Genomic DNA, 23265 nt, shown 5'->3' on the forward strand with positions numbered 1-23265 from the left:
ATCTGAAATACTGACAGGCAGAACTGATTGGTCTGCCCATGTGAATGGGGCCTTAGGAAATTATTATTGTCTGGTTTCATGGTCAGTCACAAAAGAAAAAAAAAAAAACAGGACCTAAACCTAGCCTGATAATTGCTTGACTACCATAACAAACTGGCTACTGGAGGTTAAGTATCAGACTATATTTTTGCCATTTTTAGGCTTAGTGAGCGGTGCCACAATTAGCAATAGTCCTATTTATAGGTATTCCAGTGGAAATTTAGGTCCCTTATGTCTGACTTCACTGATCCTTGCCCATCTGCAGTGCTTTTCCTGAGGCTCTGTTTATCCTAGTCAAAGTATTTCCTTCCTTCCTCCAACTTCATTCCCCTCCGCTCCCTGGAGGGTTGGGGTTTGTATGATCCACTAGCCACAAATCATACAGTCCTGCAGCACAGAGACAGATAAAAGCTTTAGCTCACCAAGATGTGAGCAGTAATGGTAATGTTAAACAACAGAGCTACTCATTGTTTGGCTGATCTGGGAAACATCCTTGAATTCTGCTAGCTACATTAACTGGTTATTAAGTAAGCTGCAGCTGCTCTGTATCAGTTTCACTACAGCATTTGAATGTACAGCTATTCCCAGATGAGATGCACAACAGTGTAACATCTATTTAACCTTCCATCTCTTGAATCTGTCCGTGGCGAATATAAATGCATCTTGGACGGTCAGCGCTAGACATTCTCTGGTTCCTTCTGGCATTCGATGTTAAGCTATTTTGACGGTCATGGCGGGGTTGTTCCTCCTTCAGGCAAAACAGGGCTAATAATACACAACAATGTCAAGGACAAAGTGCATTGTGGGACATGTTGCTAAAATTTGATGTTACTAAGCACTGCATATTTTAATTTGCCAAGTTTAGGCAGGCTCTTTTTAGGAGTAAAAATTGCATGTACTTCTAAAAGAACTTAGAGGCTTCAAAATTGGCACGTGCTGTTTGAAAATAGGTTCGGAAAGTTGGCCTGGCATTAGGACTTTCTGTCAGGCAGATGCAGGAGGAGAATTTAAATGTGTTTTGTGTCTTCTGTTAAAAAAAATGTGTTTTGTGTAAAGTATATGAGCATTCTGAGGCTACAAGCACTCCAGTGTTGGGATGCAGAAACACATCCAGCACCTGTGTAAAAGAAAAAATGGTGTCAGCTTCCACTGTCATTGGCAATCAGTACACAGGCCTGGATTGGCTAATCGGGAGCACCGGGTGAATTTCCGGTGGGCTGGTGACCGCGAGGGCCGTTGTCATGGCACTGGGTTGAACTATGGATGCTGTCTGGGCCGGCGATACGTAGGTGGGAGGAGGGAAGCGGGGCCCGGCGGCCGGCGATGCATAGGTGGGAGGAGGGGAGCGGGGCCCGGTGATTAGTGGCGGCAATGCATAGGAGGGAGGAGGGGCCCAGCGCTGGGTTTCTTTCTATGGTGTCCTGTGAGCGGGGCCGTGTCGGCGTCACATACTGACGTGACATCGACATGCCCCACCTCCACACGCCACGTGTAAGGGTAACGGACGGTCCTCACCTCACCGCACCGGAGACGAGTTCCTGCTTGTTCCCTTCACCCCTCTTCAGATGCCCTGTTTCTTGTGAGTAGTTTTTGTGTGTCATATTCATATAGCCTCGCCCTCTATTTGAAATAAAGATCCACTCAATGGTCTCGCCTCTAAGGAATAATGTGTACATTTGCATTATCCCACAAAATTTTAATAAAAATATATGAAAAATATATGATTCACATATTTTTCATATATTTTTATAAAAATTTTGTGGGATGATGGAAATGTACACATTATTCCTCAGAGGAGAGACCATTGAGTGGAGCTGGATTTCAAATAGAGGCTTTGTCGATTGTCGTTGAGCCATACATTTATATAAAAACAGGCGCAGCATGGCTTATAAGTGTAATAAGACCCATCTTTATAATGCACCATTTTATTAAAACTACATTAGTTAACCACTTCTGGACCAGAAGATTTTCCCCCTAATGACCAGGCCATATTTTGCAATTCGGCACTTTGTTACTTTAATGGACAATTGTGCGGTCGTGCGAGGCTGTACCCAAATAAAATCAATGTCCTTTTTTTCCCACAAATAGAGCTTTCTTTTGGTGGTATTTGATCACCTGTGCGATTTTTATTTTTTGCGCTATAAAAAAAAAGAGTGACAATTTTGAAAAAAACCCCAATATTTTTCACATTCTGCTATATAACATTTAAAAAAAAAACAAATTTAAAAATCACAATTTTTTAACATTTTAGGCCAATTTGTTTTCTGCTACATATTTTTGGTAAAAAAAGACTGCAATAAGCATAAACAGTCCGCCATTGCAAACTTATATTCTGAGGTTTTAATTACATTATTTTAATATAGTCATTCGTGAACTAAAGTGGGCCGGTCTAACTAAGGCATGAAACTCCAGGGCTGAAAATGAGCCCCACTTGGGCCCTGTCGGTACACCTCTGGTGAGGCTGGCTGGAAGAGTGGCACAAATAAACAGGGACTTCAATGTCAAGTGAGGAAAAATGCAAGAAAATATCGCACTGTGGAGTTTTTCCTGTAGCTTTTTTGAAATTACTTCATGTCTGCATGCATGTACTGCAAAGATGAATGCAAACAGGATTCCGTAATGGTGGTACCAGCAGATCACACCTGTGTAATATGCATTGAGATGTCCACTTATATTATGACATGCTTACAATTGATGTCAACAGTTGCTAGGTCCTCTGTTAAGGACCTATGCTATGTCCTATGTCCTAAGGTTTTTTGATTATCTTTTTATTTATTATATTTTTTTGGTAGAGTGGAAAATGGTTAGAAACTCCATTTTTTTATGCTGCCTTTTTCCAGTGAATTAAATTCCAAGTTAAAAATGGGTGTTTAAGTTTTTTTTTTTTTCAAATATATGATTTTATTGTAAAGGTTGAACCAGATAAACAGTACAATACAGTGTAATGTAACCAAAACATGTAAATCACCGAGGTAAATAACACATAAGTAGGAGGAGAGCACGCATATACGTGCTGCTAGTGCAAAGGTCAGGACAAATACTGAAGCATCGACAGAAGAAAACAAGTGCGTCATGTAAGCATCTACAAATACAAATAACCAAGTTTCCGGGGCACTAGGCCCATGTGGAGGTACTTAAGGTTGTCGTGCGCCAGCACCAAACAAGTGGTAGTGACCAATGCAGGCTCATCGTCTGCGCAGCACAGATCCAGTTCAAGGTTCAGCAAGTAAGGCTAAGACCGCAATAGAGAGATAGAGGGAGAACAAGAAAGAGAAAGAGGAGGACAGGCAGAGAGGGGGACAAACACACATCAACAGGGGGGGCGGGGTGTTTAAGTTTTAAGAAACGTGCTCTGTTACGCTTGCCACACATGGCTTGAACTTCAGGCGATTCTGGCTGAAACAGCCAAAATTTGAGCTATGGATTGCCCTGTTTTAAATAAGCTTTAGTAAGAAACCAGATAGAAAATTGGTGGTCAAACTGTGACTGCGTCCAATCAGATACAGCCACTGTTCTGGTATTTAGTAGCCATGGGTCCTGCCAGGTGCTAAATACAATAGCCAACAAAGGAGATTCCTTATCCACACTATTTATCGTAGCTATCTTTATTCACGTGGTGCCATCTTAAATAAACTGAGAGTTTAGTAGTGTGATCTCTGCATAGGTAAGTTGCCAAACTGTTAACTCTTTCCTCTGTTGCCTTTTCATACCCCACCCCCAAATCCACATAGTGTACAAGAGATCAAGAAAGTGATCAATGAGCTGAGTGAGGAAGCCTTGGAGGAACAAGGTATATGATAATATAGTATGAAACGGCAAGGCCAGGAGGTCATACAATCTACCAAAAGTTGAAGTTTTAAATGGGCCGTCTTGAATTGCATTATCCTTTTATTACCCTATTTTCCATCCATCTGGCGGATCGGATGAGAACGGACAGGCGAACCATTCTCATCCGATTCCCCCATAGAGAAAAGCGGGGACCTGACAGCTCTGTCTCTGCACACAGCGTGGAGACAGAGCTGCCACCCGCCTGCTCAGCAGAGGATCGGCGGATCAATCCCCCGCTGAGAAAAACAGAGTTCGCTGACGGAGCGGCAAGTCTGAAAGGGGCCTTACAGAATTATTCCTCCTGCACAGAGTGTATTGTGTACCCTTTAAAATATACTGCTTTTCCTGAAGACACTCCTCTTTGTGTCCTAGATGTTCCTAGGGACAAGAAGATCTAGTACACATGTTCTGGAGCTGCTCAAAACTAACTGATACTGACAAGGAGTATTTGATGCTATTGATCATGAATTTCAACTTTTTAGCCTAAAGGTTAGTACACACTAAATGAAATACACTACATGGGTGACCCTGTTAGCCACCTCCCACCCGACATTCCCCAATTGAAAAATCTGGTAAGAAAATTGTTGGTCAAACAGCAGCTACATCCAATTAGATGCAGTTGTTGTTCAGGCATTCTGATAGGCGCTGTCTGTGGCTGTCAGAATATAAACGTTGCAGCAGGAGATTCCAACATCCATGTTATTTAGCTTGGATGGGAGAATCTGTTCAATTATCTTCATTGAGCCCACAGGTTGAACAAAAATAATTTTGGGACTCCTAAGAATTTTGGAGCTTCCCTCTGATGACCCTTATTTAGAGATAGTGGTTACCAGGACCCTATGTCTGGCTATGAAAACTGTTGCACAGCCTGACTATCTTCTCTACCTGTTACCCCTTACTACACACAGAAAATGTAAATTCTATCTTGCACTTAGAAAGCCTAACCTATGCTGGTAAAGGTAGCCCTCTAAATGTTAATAAAATCTGGAATTAGTGGTTGAGTGACCCTACACTTGCACCCGCTGTTCTAGTTATCAATAGACTCAAAAATCTTGGTCATTGGAATAGATGACTGACATGCATCCCCTGCCATATTCTATGTATCCCAATTTTATTTAACACACAACCCAAAAAAACATTACATGGACCGAGATTAACTTTTCATTATAATGCAAATCTTTATTGGTTGTACGTATATCTTGCATTTAATTGTTTTCCTATTCATGTAACAATACTGTACAATGTTCTGTAGTGATGTGGGGTTGGTGGACTACCTCCATTACTTCTGTAACTAATGGACTGAGGACCACTCTTCTTGTTCTTCTGGTAAGTCACACCGCTTTGTTATATGCTAACGCAATGCACAGTTACGCAACTTTGTGGTGTGGACAAGGCACGTAGAAAACCATTGCAGTGGCCTGTGTTGATCTGGTGTGGAAAAGTGCAGGTCACTGCATATTGTGTGAACAAGCCGTCATTGTTTTCTATGTTTTTTTTGTGCGTGTGTAAAATTAGAAACTCAAAGAACTTTGTTTTTTGTTAATAGATAATACTTTGATACAAAATGTGTGCCTTTTTAAGCTTGAAGAGCATGTATTGTAGTGATAAAAAACAATGTGCTGCCTACACGTAGGTATGTAGGCAGGCACTGTTTAGGTGTTACAGTATTTTGGAAAGGTGATATTAGGTTTCTTATTTAGGTAGAAATATGCACGATCACATTACTATTTTTTTTTTTTTTAAGTGCAAGTTCTTTTCCTGCCATCCTTAAAGCTTTGCTACTAAAGTGGTGTCACTGACCAAGAACCAGTTCATATTAGGAACCCAGGAACATTTAATATATTGTTTAGCACTTTATGTTTAGAGCCTTATCTTGGGGCACTTTATTCAGTGGCACTTTGATTTCTAACACTTTACATACAGTAGCACTTTACTGGCATTGTAAACAAATAAGTACTTGAAGGGTGTAAATTAATTTTAGGTTATGCACTAGCGCTGTGAAATTGCAGAATTTATAGAGTAGACACAAATATTGTGTTAGAACACAGCAGCTTGGGGTTTCTGAGTGTTTTCCATGGCACAGGTTTTTTTGAGATATAACCATTTCTTCTATTCTCATTGTATATGGTAACAGTAGCAGGCAAAATTGTGGAAGATTTTGGGGTCACCTTCCATGACTACATTCACACATGACTGGCATAATGAAAAGTAAAATCTGTATTTTTTGGAAAAAAAAAACAAATGCCTTGCCATATTCCTCTACACTGCTCCTTTACTTTATTGCTACAGACCAGGTTCTATTAATATTATTGGTGCTGTTGTCTTACGTGCCAATTAAGATTTTATCTCTCTGGCACAGAAAAACGTTGGTGTGATGTGACAATTGGAAGTTTCTGGGCATAGTTCCCTTACTTAAATCTAACAATGGCCATTAATCCTCCTTTCTGAGAGTCATTATTCATCCTCTTAAGGATGGCCACCAAAGCCAATACACTAGCCACAGTCTTCCATGCCACACAATAAATCCAGCAGCAGAGACTGGAGTAAGATAGTCCCAAGGGCATATAGGGAGAAATGTGGCAAACCAGTAGGACATAATATTTTTCAGCCAACTACCTATCACACAAAATATTGCCAGGGATGTACTTTGGGATTCTCTGGACTATGGCATATAAACGCAACCTTGACACCCTGTTGGCCACTCACACTGTGCACCTTCCGATGGACACAGATTACAGAAACGCACAAAGCAGAAATGTTAAAGGCTTTATGAAAAAAGTAGGAAGGTTTAGTCTGGAGGGTGTTTTCTCAGCAAGTTACTGCAAACATCTGAAAGGGGAGAACGAACTCCCCAAGCTGTTTAAATGTGCTGTCCTGACTTGTCTGGCAAGAACACAGTTTGAGAGGATTGTTTCTTAAAACAAGATATTGCTCATGATAGATCCAGATGCTGTCCTCCCATCCAAAAGATGCAGATGTCATTATGTGAGAGGGCAGGAATTTGATGGCTTCTCCTTAGCCTACACCAGAGGTCAGAAGGACATTGGTTTTGTCACCTGAGAGGTTGTCCTTCACTGCTGTATTTAAGGCTTGTGTTTTCTGTAGCCTTGAACACAGGCTAATATTTCTAAGCAGGAGGGGGTTGATACTGGGCCATGGAACTGTAGAAAGCCCTAAACAATAACTTAAATTGAAATAAATTCACAATAAAGCTTGTTGGATGAAAATGGCCATTGTGTTGTTTTATTCAAAATAATGACATACATTATATTGTCAAAAGTATTGTGACACCTGTCTTTACACACACATGAAATTTAATGGCATCCCAGTCTTAGTCTGTAAGGTTTATTATTGAGTTGGCCCACCTTTTGCAGCTTTAACAGCTTCAACTCTCCTGGGAAGGCTATCCACAAGGTTTAGGAGTGTGTTTATGGGAATGTTTAACCATTCTTTCAGAAGTGCATTTGGGAGGTCATGCACTGATGTTGGACGAGAAAGGACTGGCTAACAGTCTCCGCTCTAATTCATCCCATAGGTGTTCTTTCGCGTTGTGGTCAAGACTCTGTGCAGGCCAGTCAGGTTCCTGCACCCCAAACTCGCTCATCCATGTCTTTATAGACTTTGCTTTGTGCACTGGTGCAAATCATTTGGTGGAGGGTGGGATTATGGTGTGGGGTTGTTTTTCAGGGGTTGGGCTTGGCCCTTTAGTTCCAGTGAAGGTGTCAGCATACCAAGACATTTTGGACAATTTCATGCTCCCAACTTTGTGGGAACAGTTTGGGAATGGCCCCTTCCTGTTCCAACATGACTGCGTACCAGTGCACAAAGCAAGGTCCATGGAAAGACATGGATGAGCAAGTTTGGGGTGGAGGAACTTGACTGGCTTGCAGAGTCCTGATCTCAACCCGATAAAACACCCTTGGAATGAATTAGAGTGGAGACTGCAAGCCAGGTCTTCTCGTCCAACATCAGAGTCAACTCAATATTGAAACCTACAGACTAAGATTGGGATGCTGTTAAAGTTCATGTGCGTGTAAAGCAGATGTCCCAATATTTTTGACAATATAGTGTATGTTAGTCAACCTGAAACTTCACTCTCCCAATTAACATTGATTATTTTTAATCCTCATGCTGCTAGCATTAGTAAATAGATAGAAAGGTATATCATATTTACTCGTTTTAAACTTTTTTTTACATTTCTTCAGTTACTTCCTGGTTTCTGGTCTAGGCAAATGATGCAATACATCCCAGGCGTCTTCAGGGGGAGAAGGGAGAAGAGGAGGAGGGGTTTTCCCAGCTAAGCACACTTTCCTGCATGCATGCTTGAGCTAAGGGCAGATGGATTCCAGGAAGTAAATGCTACATTAATCATTTGTACTGGCTCAAGACGGCCACAGCTAGAAATGCTAGGTGGGTGTATTTCAAAGTGATTTCTCAACCAAATAAAGTATAGAGACATGGATGGATGGGGGAGTTTGCTTTGAATTTTAAAAACAAATTGATAGTGTTTTTGGTTTGTGGTGCTCAGATGCAGTGAAGATTGGCTTTAAGTTAAAGAAGCAGTCATTTGACACCAGTGTTGTCCCTTTGCTTCCTTTCACAGTCTGGGGAGCTGAGCCTAGAAGGTTCCACCATATGCCACATGTGGGGGAAACAAAACACCTGACTACCACATTCTGGCTTCTGTAAGTTAGGCCCAGTAGATGAAGAGTGGGCCTTTTTCTGCCGGGCATAATCCATATATATATTGTACTTCGTTTCCATTAAATCAATTCAGCTTCATAGATGTCAGCAAGGTTTCTCATGACGATACCTACCATACTGGAAGATACTGCTGCTCAGCTGTTAGTGGAGGTTTACCATATAACATCCAGTGTGCATGAGGCCTCATAGTTTTGCTCTAGAGCTCATTCACACTTTGCTGGAGTACTGCTAGTATAGTAATAACCAACACAATAATTAACCTGCCTAAATTCAGCAGAACAGAAAAAGCACAGCTTGTGCTTGAAGCCCAACTCCAATTCTAAACTTTTTTCCTGTTTTGTGATTCATGGGGGATGAGTCAGAACTGTCACTTTTTCATTGCTGGCAAACCTAGAAAAAGGTTTTGACTAGTCCAGAGTACATTTATTTATGCAGTTATACATCAAGGTGGGCCAACTGTGGTGTATTAAAGGGACAAAGGTCTAGATCCTTTTTTTTTTTAAATTACTACTTTTATGTGTGAGCACAGACAAGAGGAATTCAGTGGGTTTTAGATGAATTGCATAGCTTCACAGTGCACCTGTTAGACATGCTTGGATCAATTTATTTGCAGTGGGCATGTCACACCTAGCATGATTGCAGATGCACTGACAAAACCATTGACAAATGCATTGTGATAAATTAAATTGCATTTTTCGAGCGGAACTGTCCAATAACAAACACTTTGGTCTACAACACATTGAAAATACAGAAAATTCACTCAAAAGGCATGCAAAGCTGTAAGAAAATTTGAAAGTATTAACATTTCTTTTGGGGGGAAAAAAACACAAAGCCCTACACAAGTAGCTTAAATTGTAGGGTTTACAAGAGCACCCATGTGGACAGAAAAACCAAAAAGCTCCATCTCTTCAGAGACCATTGGGTTATGCTCCTCCAATCAGAAATAGGCACTAGGCAGGAAAAAAGTCTAACCACGCCAATAGGGCTGTCCCTGTAGGCATAACCCCACACACTCTGCTATCAGCAATCAGTTTAGTTGCAAGCAGTGTTTAGAATACAAAAAAAAAACCCATTCAATCAGAAGTAGAGGGGCAGGTGCTGCGTCTGTCGATGGACTTCAGAGAAAAGGATTTTACGGTAAGTTCTTACAAAAATCCAGTTTTCTCCATCGTTCATCGACAGACGCAGCTCCATCTCTTCAGAGACAATTGGGATGTCCCAAAGCAGTATATTCATGAGGGGTGAGAAGACAAGGCAAAGAAGCCCTAATTCCCCAAAGGCTAAACTTAGCCGACAAGGTAATATGGAGCTCAACCAGGAACAACTGGCGCTCACCTAGAAAAAACATACACCCTCAAAGAGAAACAAAAAAACATTCTCTTCAAACAGCAGCCTGCAAAACCTTGCGGCCAAAGGAATCATCCGAAGATGCCAACACAGCAACTTTGTAGAATTTTGTGAATGTATGCACAGGCGACCAAGTTGCCATCTTGCAAACTTGCAGCACTGACGCCTGATGGCGAAAAGCCCAAGAGGCACTCAGCGTCCTAGTAGAATGCGCCGTCATAGGCAAAGGAGAAACCTGACCCTTCAGTGAATAAGCCTGAACAACCATCTGCCTGATCCATCTGGATATGGTCTCAGCAGACGCAGCCAATCCTTTTCGAGGTCCTTCAGTAAGGACAAAGAGAGAGTCAGATTTCCTGAAAGATTCAGTAGCCACCAGGTAAACTCTAATGGCCCGATCCACATCCAAAGAATGCAAGGCAATTTCCTTGGGATGCTTGGGCTTAAGACAGAGTGAAGGCAGCACAATGTCTTCATTCAAATGGAAATCAGAAACCACCTTAGGAAAAAAATGACTGATTCGATCGAAGTACCACTTTACCACTTTATCTCTGTGTACAACTAGATAAGGTGGGCCGCCAATTCAGACACTCTGCGAGCAAAAGTGATAGCCACCAAGAAGACAACCTTCTGAGACAATGAAAGCAGAGAAATCTCTGGGAGGTTCTCAAAAGGAGGCTTTTGAAGAACAGACAACACCAAATTGAGATCCCACGGCGGTAGCGGGGACCATCTCGGAGGCGCCATATGCCGCACTCCTTGTATGAAGGTACGAATCAAGGCATTCGTAGCTAACTAGCGTTGAAAATAAATAGCTAAAGCTGACACTTGGCCTTTGATAGTGCCCAAAGCCAACCACTGTTCAACCCCTTTCTGCAAGAAGGCCAAAACTCTAGCGATCAAAACAAGTGAGAGTGCACCTTCAGCGATTCACACCATGAAATGTACAATTTCCATGTACGATGATAGATCTTCCTGGAAGTCAACTTCCTAGCCTTCAAAAGTGTAGGAATCACAGAATCAGAAAGACCTCTGTCTCTCAACACCCGGCTTTCAAAAGCCATGCTGTTAATGCCAGCGACTGTAAAACAGGATGGAAGATCGGGCCTTGAGCCAGCAGATCTTTCCTGAGAGGAAGTCTCCAAGGAGCATCGGCAACCAACCTTACCAGGTCTGCGTACCAAGACCAGTGAGGCCAGTCTAGAGCCACCAGAATGACCAGAATGCCTTCCACCTCTATCCTGCAGAGAAGCCTCAGCAGAAGTTTTAAGGGAGGGAAGGCATAAATCAGTCGGTACCGATCCCAAGGAGCCACCAGAGCATCTGTGGCGTCGGCCAGAGGATTCCGAGACCTGGCTACAAACCTCTGAACCTTCTTGTTAAGGCGAGAGGCAAACAGATTGACCTCGGGTGTCCCCCACCGAACACACAAGAGATGAAACACCTCCGGGTGTAGGGACCACTCCCCTTGATCCAACACCTGATGACTCCGGTAATCCACCTCCCAATTCCCCACACCTGGAATGTGCACAGCAGAGAGGGTTGGAAAAAACCTTTCCGACCAGGCCAGAATCTCAGGCCACTTCCTTGGCTCCCAATACACTCTTGGTGCCCCCCTGGTGATTGTTGTAAGCCACAGCCATGGCATTGTCTGATTTAATCCGAACCAGACAATCTTGCAGACGAGTCGTCCAATGGCTCAGACAAAGTTTTATTGCTCTGAGCTCCAAACCGTAACAGGCTGGTGTCCATGGTTACCACCGTCCAAAACAATAGGAGGAAGGACTTGCCCCGGCATAGTGCTGGAGACTGAATCCACCACAACAGAGCAGACTTTGTGTTGTGGCTCAACCGAGTCTAAGAGTCCAAGGACTTCAGATCCTTGTTCCATTTGACAAGAATATCCCTTTGCAAAGGTCTGGTATGGAACTGAGCAAACGGAACCACCTCGAAGGTTGATACCATCAGACCCAAGGCACGCCATGCAAGTCCGCATTGAAGACAGATGGTTTGCCAACAGCAACCGAATCGCCCCCTGCAACTTTTGCAGCTTGTCCGGGGGGGGGGGGGGAAACCCTTGCCAAAGCCGAATCCAGAGTCAGACCCAGATAATCCAGTCTCAAGGAAGGTATCAGGGCTGATTTCTTGAAATTGATGTTCCAACCAAACTCCTGCAGGGTTGTGACCGTGATCGTCAGATTGCCCATCAAGGCTGAATGGGAGTCCACTCTCAACAGAAAATCGTCTAGGTACCCCAGTACCGCAATACTCCGTTGGCGCAGCAAGGCCAACACTGGTGCTAGTACCTTGGTAAACACCCTGGGAGCTGAGGCGAGACCAAAGGATAATGCCACAAATTGATAATGCTCCTCTGCTACTGCAAAGCGAAGAAACCGCTGGTGACCTGCGTGAATAGGGATGTGTAGATATGCGTCCTTGATATCTATGGAGGCTAAGAAGTCTCCCTGGTGCAGTGACGCCACTACCGTGCATATGGATTCCATATGAAACTTCTGTACCCGCACAAGTGGTTCAGGGCTTTGAGATCCCGGATTGGACGCACCTTGCCCTCCTTTCTGGGCACGGTGAACAGGTTTGAATAAAACCCCTGAAAACGTTCCTGAGAAAGAACTTGTACAATCACTCCTTGCGACAGCAAATCAAGTACCGCCCCTCGCAAGTACCTTAACCGGTCTGGAGAAAGGTGAAGATTGGACGGGAAGAATCTGTCCGACGGTCAAGATTAGAATTCAATCTTGTACCCTGATTGGATCAATTCATGAAACCATCTGTCCTGAATCAAAGAAGTCCGGGATTCCGAAAAGAAACAAAGACGTCCCCCCACCCCAGAAGCGGGTGAGGGCGCCCCTTCATGCAGATGAGGACTTATCTGCAGAACTGGACTGCCTGGTCTTAGATTTTCCCGACCATGGCTTCTTGGAACCCCCAGTAGACCTGAACGATTTACCTTTTCCTTGTGACCCGGAGGCACGTAAAAGACGTTTATGAGCAGTAAAGGAAGCCCCCGCCACGCCTTGCCCTTAGAGGATTGGGGAAGAACAGTACTCTTACCCCCTGTGATACCTTTGATCAATTCATCCATAGAGGATCCAAACACCCGCTCCCCTGTGAAAGGAAGATCAGTCAAGACCTTTTTGGAGGCCTGGTCAGCAGACCAGCTTTTTAGCCACAGCATGCGCCTAATAGCAATCCCCATTGCCGATGCCCTGGCCACCAACGGAGCTGAATCCAGGGATGTATCACACATGAACACCAAGGCTTGAGCCAACTGGTCCAGTAATTCCAGCACCGCAGGGGGGAGCCGCTCAGCTTCCAAGTTACTTTTAAGTAACTTCACCCTTTCAGTAGCCGTTTGCGCCACCAGAATGTTCACAAAGATAGTCTTTAAAATGGATCCCGTTATTACGTGGAGATGGTGGGACAAAGACTCCATCCATCTATCCACTGGGTCTGCAAAAGCCGGTGACTCTTCCACCGGTACCAGAGTCACTTTATTTAACCTGGAAACTGGGTGATCCACCTTCGGCGGTACAGTCCACCTAGTGGACACTGCCTCCGCAAAGGGGTAACAGTGTGCAAAATGCTTAGGCACCACCAGCATATGCTTAATGCACCGCCATTGTGCATCCACAATATTGTGAAACAAGTCTGGACAAGGGAACACCTTGCCCGATTTATGGGATTTTTTGGGAGCCAAAAGACACCTGCATACCCATGCGCTGTGGGGTCCTCAGCCAATTTTAAAGTTTCCCACACAGAAACTATAAGGGTTTCCACCAATGTGCGTTCCCGCGTGGTGGCTGAGGAGGACGGGTCCTCTTCACTGTCAGAATGCGAACACACCGACCCCTCAGGGTGTTATGTCTGCGGCGGCCATATCTGCCTCAGAGTCTGAGGACTCCGCCGTTTGCGGCTGGCAACACTTGAAATGACAAAATCCACCTTAGACATCAGATTTTGCAAAAAAAGCTGCAATTTCAGGCTTGGACTGTAACCCAGAAGGTTCCACAGTCGCTCCCAGCGGGCCTGCAGGTGAAAATGTATCCTGGGACTCCATGTTATACTGATTTAAAATTAGAGCAGTGTCCCTTTAAGAACCGCCAAAACGCGATCCCACTGCGATAACAGCGGACCCTCAATCCCTGACTAATAGAACTAATAGCAGAGTGGATGAGGAAAAAACTACAGGGAACCCCAGAAAAAACATTACCAGACCATTCAGGAGACTGCATATAAGGTGAAGATAAGGAGCATATGGGTATAGATTGCTATTGCAGGTCCCTGTATTTTAATAATACTTGTCTGACCTAACCAAGGCAGGCATAAGAAAAAGGTGTTCTGTTCAAGGGTCAGAACTAAGAATGGTTAGATGGTCAGGACAAAAATTTAGGGACTCAAATGTAAAACGTAAATCATAGCAATTTATTTTTGAATAATAATTAGTGTTGAGCGAACACGGACTGTATTATTCGTGTTCGTACCGAATAATTGGATTTTTTTTACCCGAACACGGACACGGACACTTTACTGTATGTTCGGGTAAAAATCCGTGTTCGGTCGTTTTATTTCCGGGTTTTGCATGCTTTGGCGCTCTTTTCATGGCGGGCTTTCAACAGCCAATCAACAATCGTTTAACTGGTGTGCCTTAAGCCATCCCAGCCATGCCTGCAAATGTCTTAGTAGCTGTGATTGGCCGTCTGAAGCATGTGACCAAGTCTTTATAAGTTCGAGGCAGCCGCCGCAGCAGCGTCATTCTGCTGCTTAGCTAAGGGACAGAGCACACATCAATGTGCTGGCTGCTGATTAGGGAAAGATAGGCAGGAAAAAACCATTTGTGTCCGGATAGAATTGAGGGACAGGTCGGAGTGTTTAGGCAGGGCGAGTTGTAGGCATTTTAGGGATAGAGTCTGCTGAATTATAGGGTCAGTGTCTTCTACAAACTACAATCGATATTGCTGTGTGGGGGGTGGGGTGAATCTGCACTCAATCCTGATCTACGATCTCTTCTCAATCCTGTTAGGGACAGAGTCTGCTGAATTTTAGGGAAACTGTGTTCTACAAACTACAATCGATATTGCTGTGTGGTGTGGGATTGGAGATAGGCAGGTGTCAGTGATCCACATCCATTTTTCTGTGTGTGAGCTGCAGTGAACACAATCTTTTTGGGCTGCAGTGAACACAATCTTTTTGGGCTGCAGTGAACACAATCTTTTTGGGCTGCAGTGAACACAATCTTTTTGGGGTGCAGTGAACAAAATCTTTTTGGGGTGCAGTGAACACAATCCTTTTTGGTGTGCAGTGAACACAATCTTTGTGGGGTGCAGTGAACAAAATCCTTTGTGGGGTGCAGTGAACACAATCTTTTTGGGGTGCAGTGAACAAAATCCTTTTTGGGGTGCAGTGAACAACATCCTTTTTGGGGTGCAGTGAACACAATCTTTTTGGGGTGCAGTGAACAAAATCCTTTGTGGGGTGCAGTGAACACAATCTTTTTGGGGTGCAGTGAACACAATCTTTTTGGGGTGGAGTGAACAACATCCTTTTTGGGGTGCAGTGAACAAAATCCTTTTTGGGGTGCAGTGAACAAAATCATTTTTGGGGTGCAGTGAACACAATCTTTTTGGGGTGCAGTGAACACAATCTTTGTGGGGTGCAGTGAACACAATCTTTTTGGGGTGGAGTGAACAACATCCTTTTTGGGGTGCAGTGAACAACATCCTTTTTGGGGTGCAGTGAACACAATCTTTTTGGGGTGCAGTGAACACAATCTTTGTGGGGTACAGTGAACAGAATCTTTGTGGGGTGCAGTGAACACAATCTTTGGGGGGTACAGTGAACACAATCTTTTTGGGGTGCAGTGAACACAATCTTTGTGGGGTGCAGTGAACACAATCTTTTTGGGGTGGAGTGAACAAAATCATTTTTGGGGTGCAGTGAACAACATCCTTTTTGGGGTGCAGTGATCAAAATCCTTTTTGGGGTGCAGTGAACACAATCTTTTTGGGGTGCAGTGAACAAAATCCTTTGTGGGGTGCAGTGAACAGAATCTTTGTGGGGTGCAGTGAACACAATCTTTGGGGGGGTACAGTGAACACAATCTTTTTGGGCTGCAGTGAACACAATCTTTGTGGGGTACAGTGAACAGAATCTTTGTGGGGTGCAGTGAACACAATCTTTGGGGGGTACAGTGAACACAATCTTTTTGGGGTGCAGTGAACACAATCTTTGGGGGGTACAGTGAACACAATCTTTTTGGGGTGCAGTGAACACAATCTTTGTGGGGTGCAGTGAACACAATCTTTGGGGGGGTACAGTGAACACAATCTTTTTGGGGTGCAGTGAACAACATCCTTTTAGGGTGCAGTGAACACAATCTTTGTGGGGTGCAGTGAACAACATCCTTTTAGGGTGCAGTGAACACAATCTTTGTGGGGTACAGTGAACAGAATCTTTGTGGGGTGCAGTGAACACAATCTTTGGGGGGTACAGTGAACACAATCTTTGTGAGGTGCAGTGAACACAATCTTTGTGGGGTGCAGTGAACACAATCATTGTGGGGTGCAGTGAACTCAATCTTTGTGGGGTACAGTGAACACAATCTCATACTTCTGAAGATTTGAGGGTGCTGCCTGTTCCAAACTCCCCCTACTCCTCATCTAGCCTTTTAGGGGTACAAACAATAGTAATTGGGGCCTAGTGTGGTTGTGTACGTGTGATATACATACACTTTTTTTGGATCATATTTTCTATTCCGCTATTTAATCAAAAACCTTTGGGGATCAGTTAAATTGGGGGATAGTCTGTGTTGGTACGTGTGAGAGAGATCCACCTTTCCAAGTTGTTGGGGTTCATCTCATACTTCTGAAGGTTTGAGGGTGCTGCCTGTTCCATACTCCCCCTACTCCTAGCCTTTTAGGGGTACAAACAATAGTAATTGGGGCCTAGTGTGGTTGTGTACGTGTGATATACATACACTTTTTTTGGATCATATTTTCTATTCCGCTATTTAATCAAAAACCTTTGGGGATCAGTTAAATTGGGGGATAGTCTGTGTTGGTACGTGTGAGAGAGATCCACCTTTCCAAGTTGTTGGGGTTCATCTCATACTTCTGAAGGTTTGAGGGTGCTGCCTGTTCCATACCCCCCCTACTCCTCATCTAGCCTTTTAGGGGTACAAACAATAGTAATTGGGGCCTAGTGTGGTTGTGTACGTGTGATATACATACACTTTTTTTGGATCATATTTTCTATTCCGCTATTTAATCAAAAACCTTTGGGGATCAGTTAAATTGGGGGATAGTCTGTGTTGGTACGTGTGAGAGAGATCCACCTTTCTTTCCAAGTTGTTGGGGTTCATCTCATACTTCTGAAGGTTTGAGGGTGCTGCCTGTTCCATACTCCCCCTACTCCTCATCTAGCCTTTTAGGGGTACAAACAATAGTAATTGGGGCCCAGTGTGGTTGTGTACGTGTGATATACATACACTTTTTTTGGATCATATTTTCTATTCCGCTATTTAATCAAAAACCTTTGGGGATCAGTTAAATTGGGGGATAGTCTGTGTTGGTACGTGTGAGAGAGATCCACCTTTCCAAGTTGTTGGGGTTCATCTCATACTTCTGAAGGTTTGAGGGTGCTGCCTGTTCCATACTCCCCCTACTCCTCATCTAGCCTTTTAGGGGTACAAACAATAGTAATTGGGGCCTAGTGTGGTTGTGTACGTGTGATATACATACACTTTTTTTGGATCATATTTTCTATTCCGCTATTTAATCAAAAACCTTTGGGGATCAGTTAAATTGGGGGATAGTCTGTGTTGGTACGTGTGAGAGAGATCCACCTTTCCAAGTTGTTGGGGTTCATCTCATACTTCTGAAGGTTTGAGGGTGCTGCCTGTTCCATACCCCCCCTACTCCTCATCTAGCCTTTTAGGGGTACAAACAATAGTAATTGGGGCCTAGTGTGGTTGTGTACGTGTGATATACATACACTTTTTTTGGATCATATTTTCTATTCCGCTATTTAATCAAAAACCTTTGGGGATCAGTTAAATTGGGGGATAGTCTGTGTTGGTACGTGTGAGAGAGATCCACCTTTCCAAGTTGTTGGGGTTCATCTCATACTTCTGAAGGTTTGAGGGTGCTGCCTGTTCCATACCCCCCCTACTCCTCATCTAGCCTTTTAGGGGTACAAACAATAGTAATTGGGGCCTAGTGTGGTTGTGTACGTGTGATATACATACACTTTTTTTGGATCATATTTTCTATTCCGCTATTTAATCAAAAACCTTTGGGGATCAGTTAAATTGGGGGATAGTCTGTGTTGGTACGTGTGAGAGAGATCCACCTTTCCAAGTTGTTGGGGTTCATCTCATACTTCTGAAGGTTTGAGGGTGCTGCCTGTTCCATACCCCCCCTACTCCTCATCTAGCCTTTTAGGGGTACAAACAATAGTAATTGGGGCCTAGTGTGGTTGTGTACGTGTGATATACATACACTTTTTTTGGATCATATTTTCTATTCCGCTATTTAATCAAAAACCTTTGGGGATCAGTTAAATTGGGGGATAGTCTGTGTTGGTACGTGTGAGAGAGATCCACCTTTCCAAGTTGTTGGGGTTCATCTCATACTTCTGAAGGTTTGAGGGTGCTGCCTGTTCCATACTCCCCCTACTCCTCATCTAGCCTTTTAGGGGTACAAACAATAGTAATTGGGGCCTAGTGTGGTTGTGTACGTGTGATATACATACACTTTTTTTGGATCATATTTTCTATTCCGCTATTTAATCAAAAACCTTTGGGGATCAGTTAAATTGGGGGATAGTCTGTGTTGGTACGTGTGAGAGAGATCCACCTTTCCAAGTTGTTGGGGTTCATCTCATACTTCTGAAGGTTTGAGGGTGCTGCCTGTTCCATACTCCCCCTACTTCTAGCCTTTTAGGGGTACAAACAATAGTAATTGGGGCCTAGTGTGGTTGTGTACGTGTGATATACATACACTTTTTTTGGATCATATTTTCTATTCCGCTATTTAATCAAAAACCTTTGGGGATCAGTTAAATTGGGGGATAGTCTGTGTTGGTACGTGTGAGAGAGATCCACCTTTCCAAGTTGTTGGGGTTCATCTCATACTTCTGAAGGTTTGAGGGTGCTGCCTGTTCCATACTCCCCCTACTCCTAGCCTTTTAGGGGTACAAACAATAGTAATTGGGGCCTAGTGTGGTTGTGTACGTGTGATATACATACACTTTTTTTGGATCATATTTTCTATTCCGCTATTTAATCAAAAACCTTTGGGGATCAGTTAAATTGGGGGATAGTCTGTGTTGGTACGTGTGAGAGAGATCCACCTTTCCAAGTTGTTGGGGTTCATCTCATACTTCTGAAGGTTTGAGGGTGCTGCCTGTTCCATACTCCCCCTACTCCTCATCTAGCCTTTTAGGGGTACAAACAATAGTAATTGGGCCCAGTGTGGTTGTGTACGTGTGATATACATACACTTTTTTTGGATCATATTTTCTATTCCGCTATTTAATCAAAAACCTTTGGGGATCAGTTAAATTGGGGGATAGTCTGTGTTGGTACGTGTGAGAGAGATCCACCTTTCCAAGTTGTTGGGGTTCATCTCATACTTCTGAAGGTTTGAGGGTGCTGCCTGTTCCATACTCCCCCTACTCCTAGCCTTTTAGGGGTACAAACAATAGTAATTGGGGCCTAGTGTGGTTGTGTACGTGTGATATACATACACTTTTTTTGGATCATATTTTCTATTCCGCTATTTAATCAAAAACCTTTGGGGATCAGTTAAATTGGGGGATAGTCTGTGTTGGTACGTGTGAGAGAGATCCACCTTTCCAAGTTGTTGGGGTTCATCTCATACTTCTGAAGGTTTGAGGGTGCTGCCTGTTCCATACTCCCCCTACTCCTAGCCTTTTAGGGGTACAAACAATAGTAATTGGGGCCTAGTGTGGTTGTGTACGTGTGATATACATACACTTTTTTTGGATCATATTTTCTATTCCGCTATTTAATCAAAAACCTTTGGGGATCAGTTAAATTGGGGGATAGTCTGTGTTGGTACGTGTGAGAGAGATCCACCTTTCCAAGTTGTTGGGGTTCATCTCATACTTCTGAAGGTTTGAGGGTGCTGCCTGTTCCATACTCCCCCTACTCCTCATCTAGCCTTTTAGGGGTACAAACAATAGTAATTGGGGCCCAGTGTGGTTGTGTACGTGTGATATACATACACTTTTTTTGGATCATATTTTCTATTCCGCTATTTAATCAAAAACCTTTGGGGATCAGTTAAATTGGGGGATAGTCTGTGTTGGTACGTGTGAGAGAGATCCACCTTTCCAAGTTGTTGGGGTTCATCTCATACTTCTGAAGGTTTGAGGGTGCTGCCTGTTCCATACTCCCCCTACTCCTCATCTAGCCTTTTAGGGGTACAAACAATAGTAATTGGGGCCCAGTGTGGTTGTGTACGTGTGATATACATACACTTTTTTTGGATCATATTTTCTATTCCGCTATTTAATCAAAAACCTTTGGGGATCAGTTAAATTGGGGGATAGTCTGTGTTGGTACGTGTGAGAGAGATCCACCTTTCCAAGTTGTTGGGGTTCATCTCATACTTCTGAAGGTTTGAGGGTGCTGCCTGTTCCATACCCCCCCTACTCCTCATCTAGCCTTTTAGGGGTACAAACAATAGTAATTAGGGCCTAGTGTGGTTGTGTACGTGTGATATACATACACTTTTTTTGGATCATATTTTCTATTCCGCTATTTAATCAAAAACCTTTGGGGATCAGTTAAATTGGGGGATAGTCTGTGTTGGTACGTGTGAGAGAGATCCACCTTTCCAAGTTGTTGGGGTTCATCTCATACTTCTGAAGGTTTGAGGGTGCTGCCTGTTCCATACCCCCCCTACTCCTCATCTAGCCTTTTAGGGGTACAAACAATAGTAATTGGGGCCTAGTGTGGTTGTGTACGTGTGATATACATACACTTTTTTTGGATCATATTTTCTATTCCGCTATTTAATCAAAAACCTTTGGGGATCAGTTAAATTGGGGGATAGTCTGTGTTGGTACGTGTGAGAGAGATCCACCTTTCCAAGTTGTTGGGGTTCATCTCATACTTCTGAAGGTTTGAGGGTGCTGCCTGTTCCATACCCCCCCTACTCCTCATCTAGCCTTTTAGGGGTACAAACAATAGTAATTGGGGCCTAGTGTGGTTGTGTACGTGTGATATACATACACTTTTTTTGGATCATATTTTCTATTCCGCTATTTAATCAAAAACCTTTGGGGATCAGTTAAATTGGGGGATAGTCTGTGTTGGTACGTGTGAGAGAGATCCACCTTTCCAAGTTGTTGGGGTTCATCTCATACTTCTGAAGGTTTGAGGGTGCTGCCTGTTCCATACCCCCCCTACTCCTCATCTAGCCTTTTAGGGGTACAAACAATAGTAATTGGGGCCTAGTGTGGTTGTGTACGTGTGATATACATACACTTTTTTTTAATCATATTTTCTATTCCGCTATTTAATCAAAAACCTTTGGGGATCAGTTAAATTGGGGGATAGTCTGTGTTGGTACGTGTGAGAGAGATCCACCTTTCCAAGTTGTTGGGGTTCATCTCATACTTCTGAAGGTTTGAGGGTGCTGCCTGTTCCATACTCCCCCTACTCCTCATCTAGCCTTTTAGGGGTACAAACAATAGTAATTGGGGCCTAGTGTGGTTGTGTACGTGTGATATACATACACTTTTTTTGGATCATATTTTCTATTCCGCTATTTAATCAAAAACCTTTGGGGATCAGTTAAATTGGGGGATAGTCTGTGTTGGTACGTGTGAGAGAGATCCACCTTTCCAAGTTGTTGGGGTTCATCTCATACTTCTGAAGGTTTGAGGGTGCTGCCTGTTCCATACCCCCCCTACTCCTCATCTAGCCTTTTAGGGGTACAAACAATAGTAATTGGGGCCTAGTGTGGTTGTGTACGTGCGAGATACATACACTTTTTTTGATCATATTTCCTCTTCCGCTATTCAATAAAAACCTTTGAGGATCAATTGAATTGCGGGATAGTCTGTGTCGGTACGTGTGAGATCCACCTTTCCAAGTTTTTGGGGTTCATCTCATACTTCTGAAGATTTGAGGGTGCTGTCTGTTCCATACTCCTCCTACTCCTCATCCATCCTTTTAGGGGTAGAAACAATAGTAATTGGGGCCTAGTGTGGTTTTGTACGTGCGAGATACATACACTTTTTTGGATCATATTTCCTATTCCGCTATTCAATAAAAACCTTTCTAGGGCAAGATCTTAAATTACAGAAATATGAGGAGACCGTCAAATAAGGGCCGTGGCCTGGGTCGTGGTGCTGCTGGTAGAGCTCCTGTTGCAAGGAGAGGACGTGGTCGATCTGTGCCAGCTACACGCACAAGTGAAACACCTTCCTCAAGTGTGAGTAGGCGACAGAACCTGCATCAGTATTTGGTAGGGCATCAAACGCCCCTAGAAGTGATAAGGCCAGAACAAGTTGAGGCGATAGTAGATTGGTTTGCTGCTGACAGTGCCTCCAGTTCCTTCACATTGTCTCCCACCCAGTCTACTGCAGAAAGGTCAGAGTTGGCACCTGCAGCCAATGTCCAACCGTCTTTCACCTCACCCCCTTGCAAATCAGGCCAGCAGTCTGAGCCCCAAGCCATACAGCAGTCTCTTATTCTTTTTGAGGACTCTGTCAGCAGGGTTTCCCAGGGCCATCCACCTAGCCCTGCCCCAGAAGTGGAAGAGATTGAGTGCAGCGATGCCCAACCACTTATTTCTCAAGATGAGTACATGCAAGGATCATCGCAGCACGTCTCCGATGATGACGAAACGCAGGTGCCAACTGCTGCGGCGTTCAGCATTGTGGAGACCGACAAGGAGGGCAGGGGTGAAGACTGGGTGGATGATGATGTGGAGGACGATGAGGTCCTCGACCCCACATGGAATGAACGTCATGCAGGTGACCTGAGTAGTTTGGAGGAAGAGGCGGTGGTCGCACAGAGCCACCAGCACAGCAGAAGAGGGAGCAGGGTGCAGAAGCGGAGCGGCCGTGCCCTAGACACTACGCCCGCTACTGCCCAACGCAGCAAGGGAACGAGCGCACCAAAGTCAGCTCAAAGGAGTTCTCTAGCGTGGAAGTTCTTTAGAAAATGTGCTGATGACAGGACACGAGTGGTTTGCACCCTGTGCAATCAGAGCTTGAAGCGAGGCATAAACCTTCTCAACCTGAGCACAACCTGCATGATCAGGCATCTAAGTGCAAAGCACGAGCTGCAGT

This window comes from Pelophylax lessonae, assembly GCF_965119305.1.
Source record: "Pelophylax lessonae genome assembly, chromosome: 3".
Taxonomy (NCBI): domain Eukaryota; kingdom Metazoa; phylum Chordata; class Amphibia; order Anura; family Ranidae; genus Pelophylax; species Pelophylax lessonae.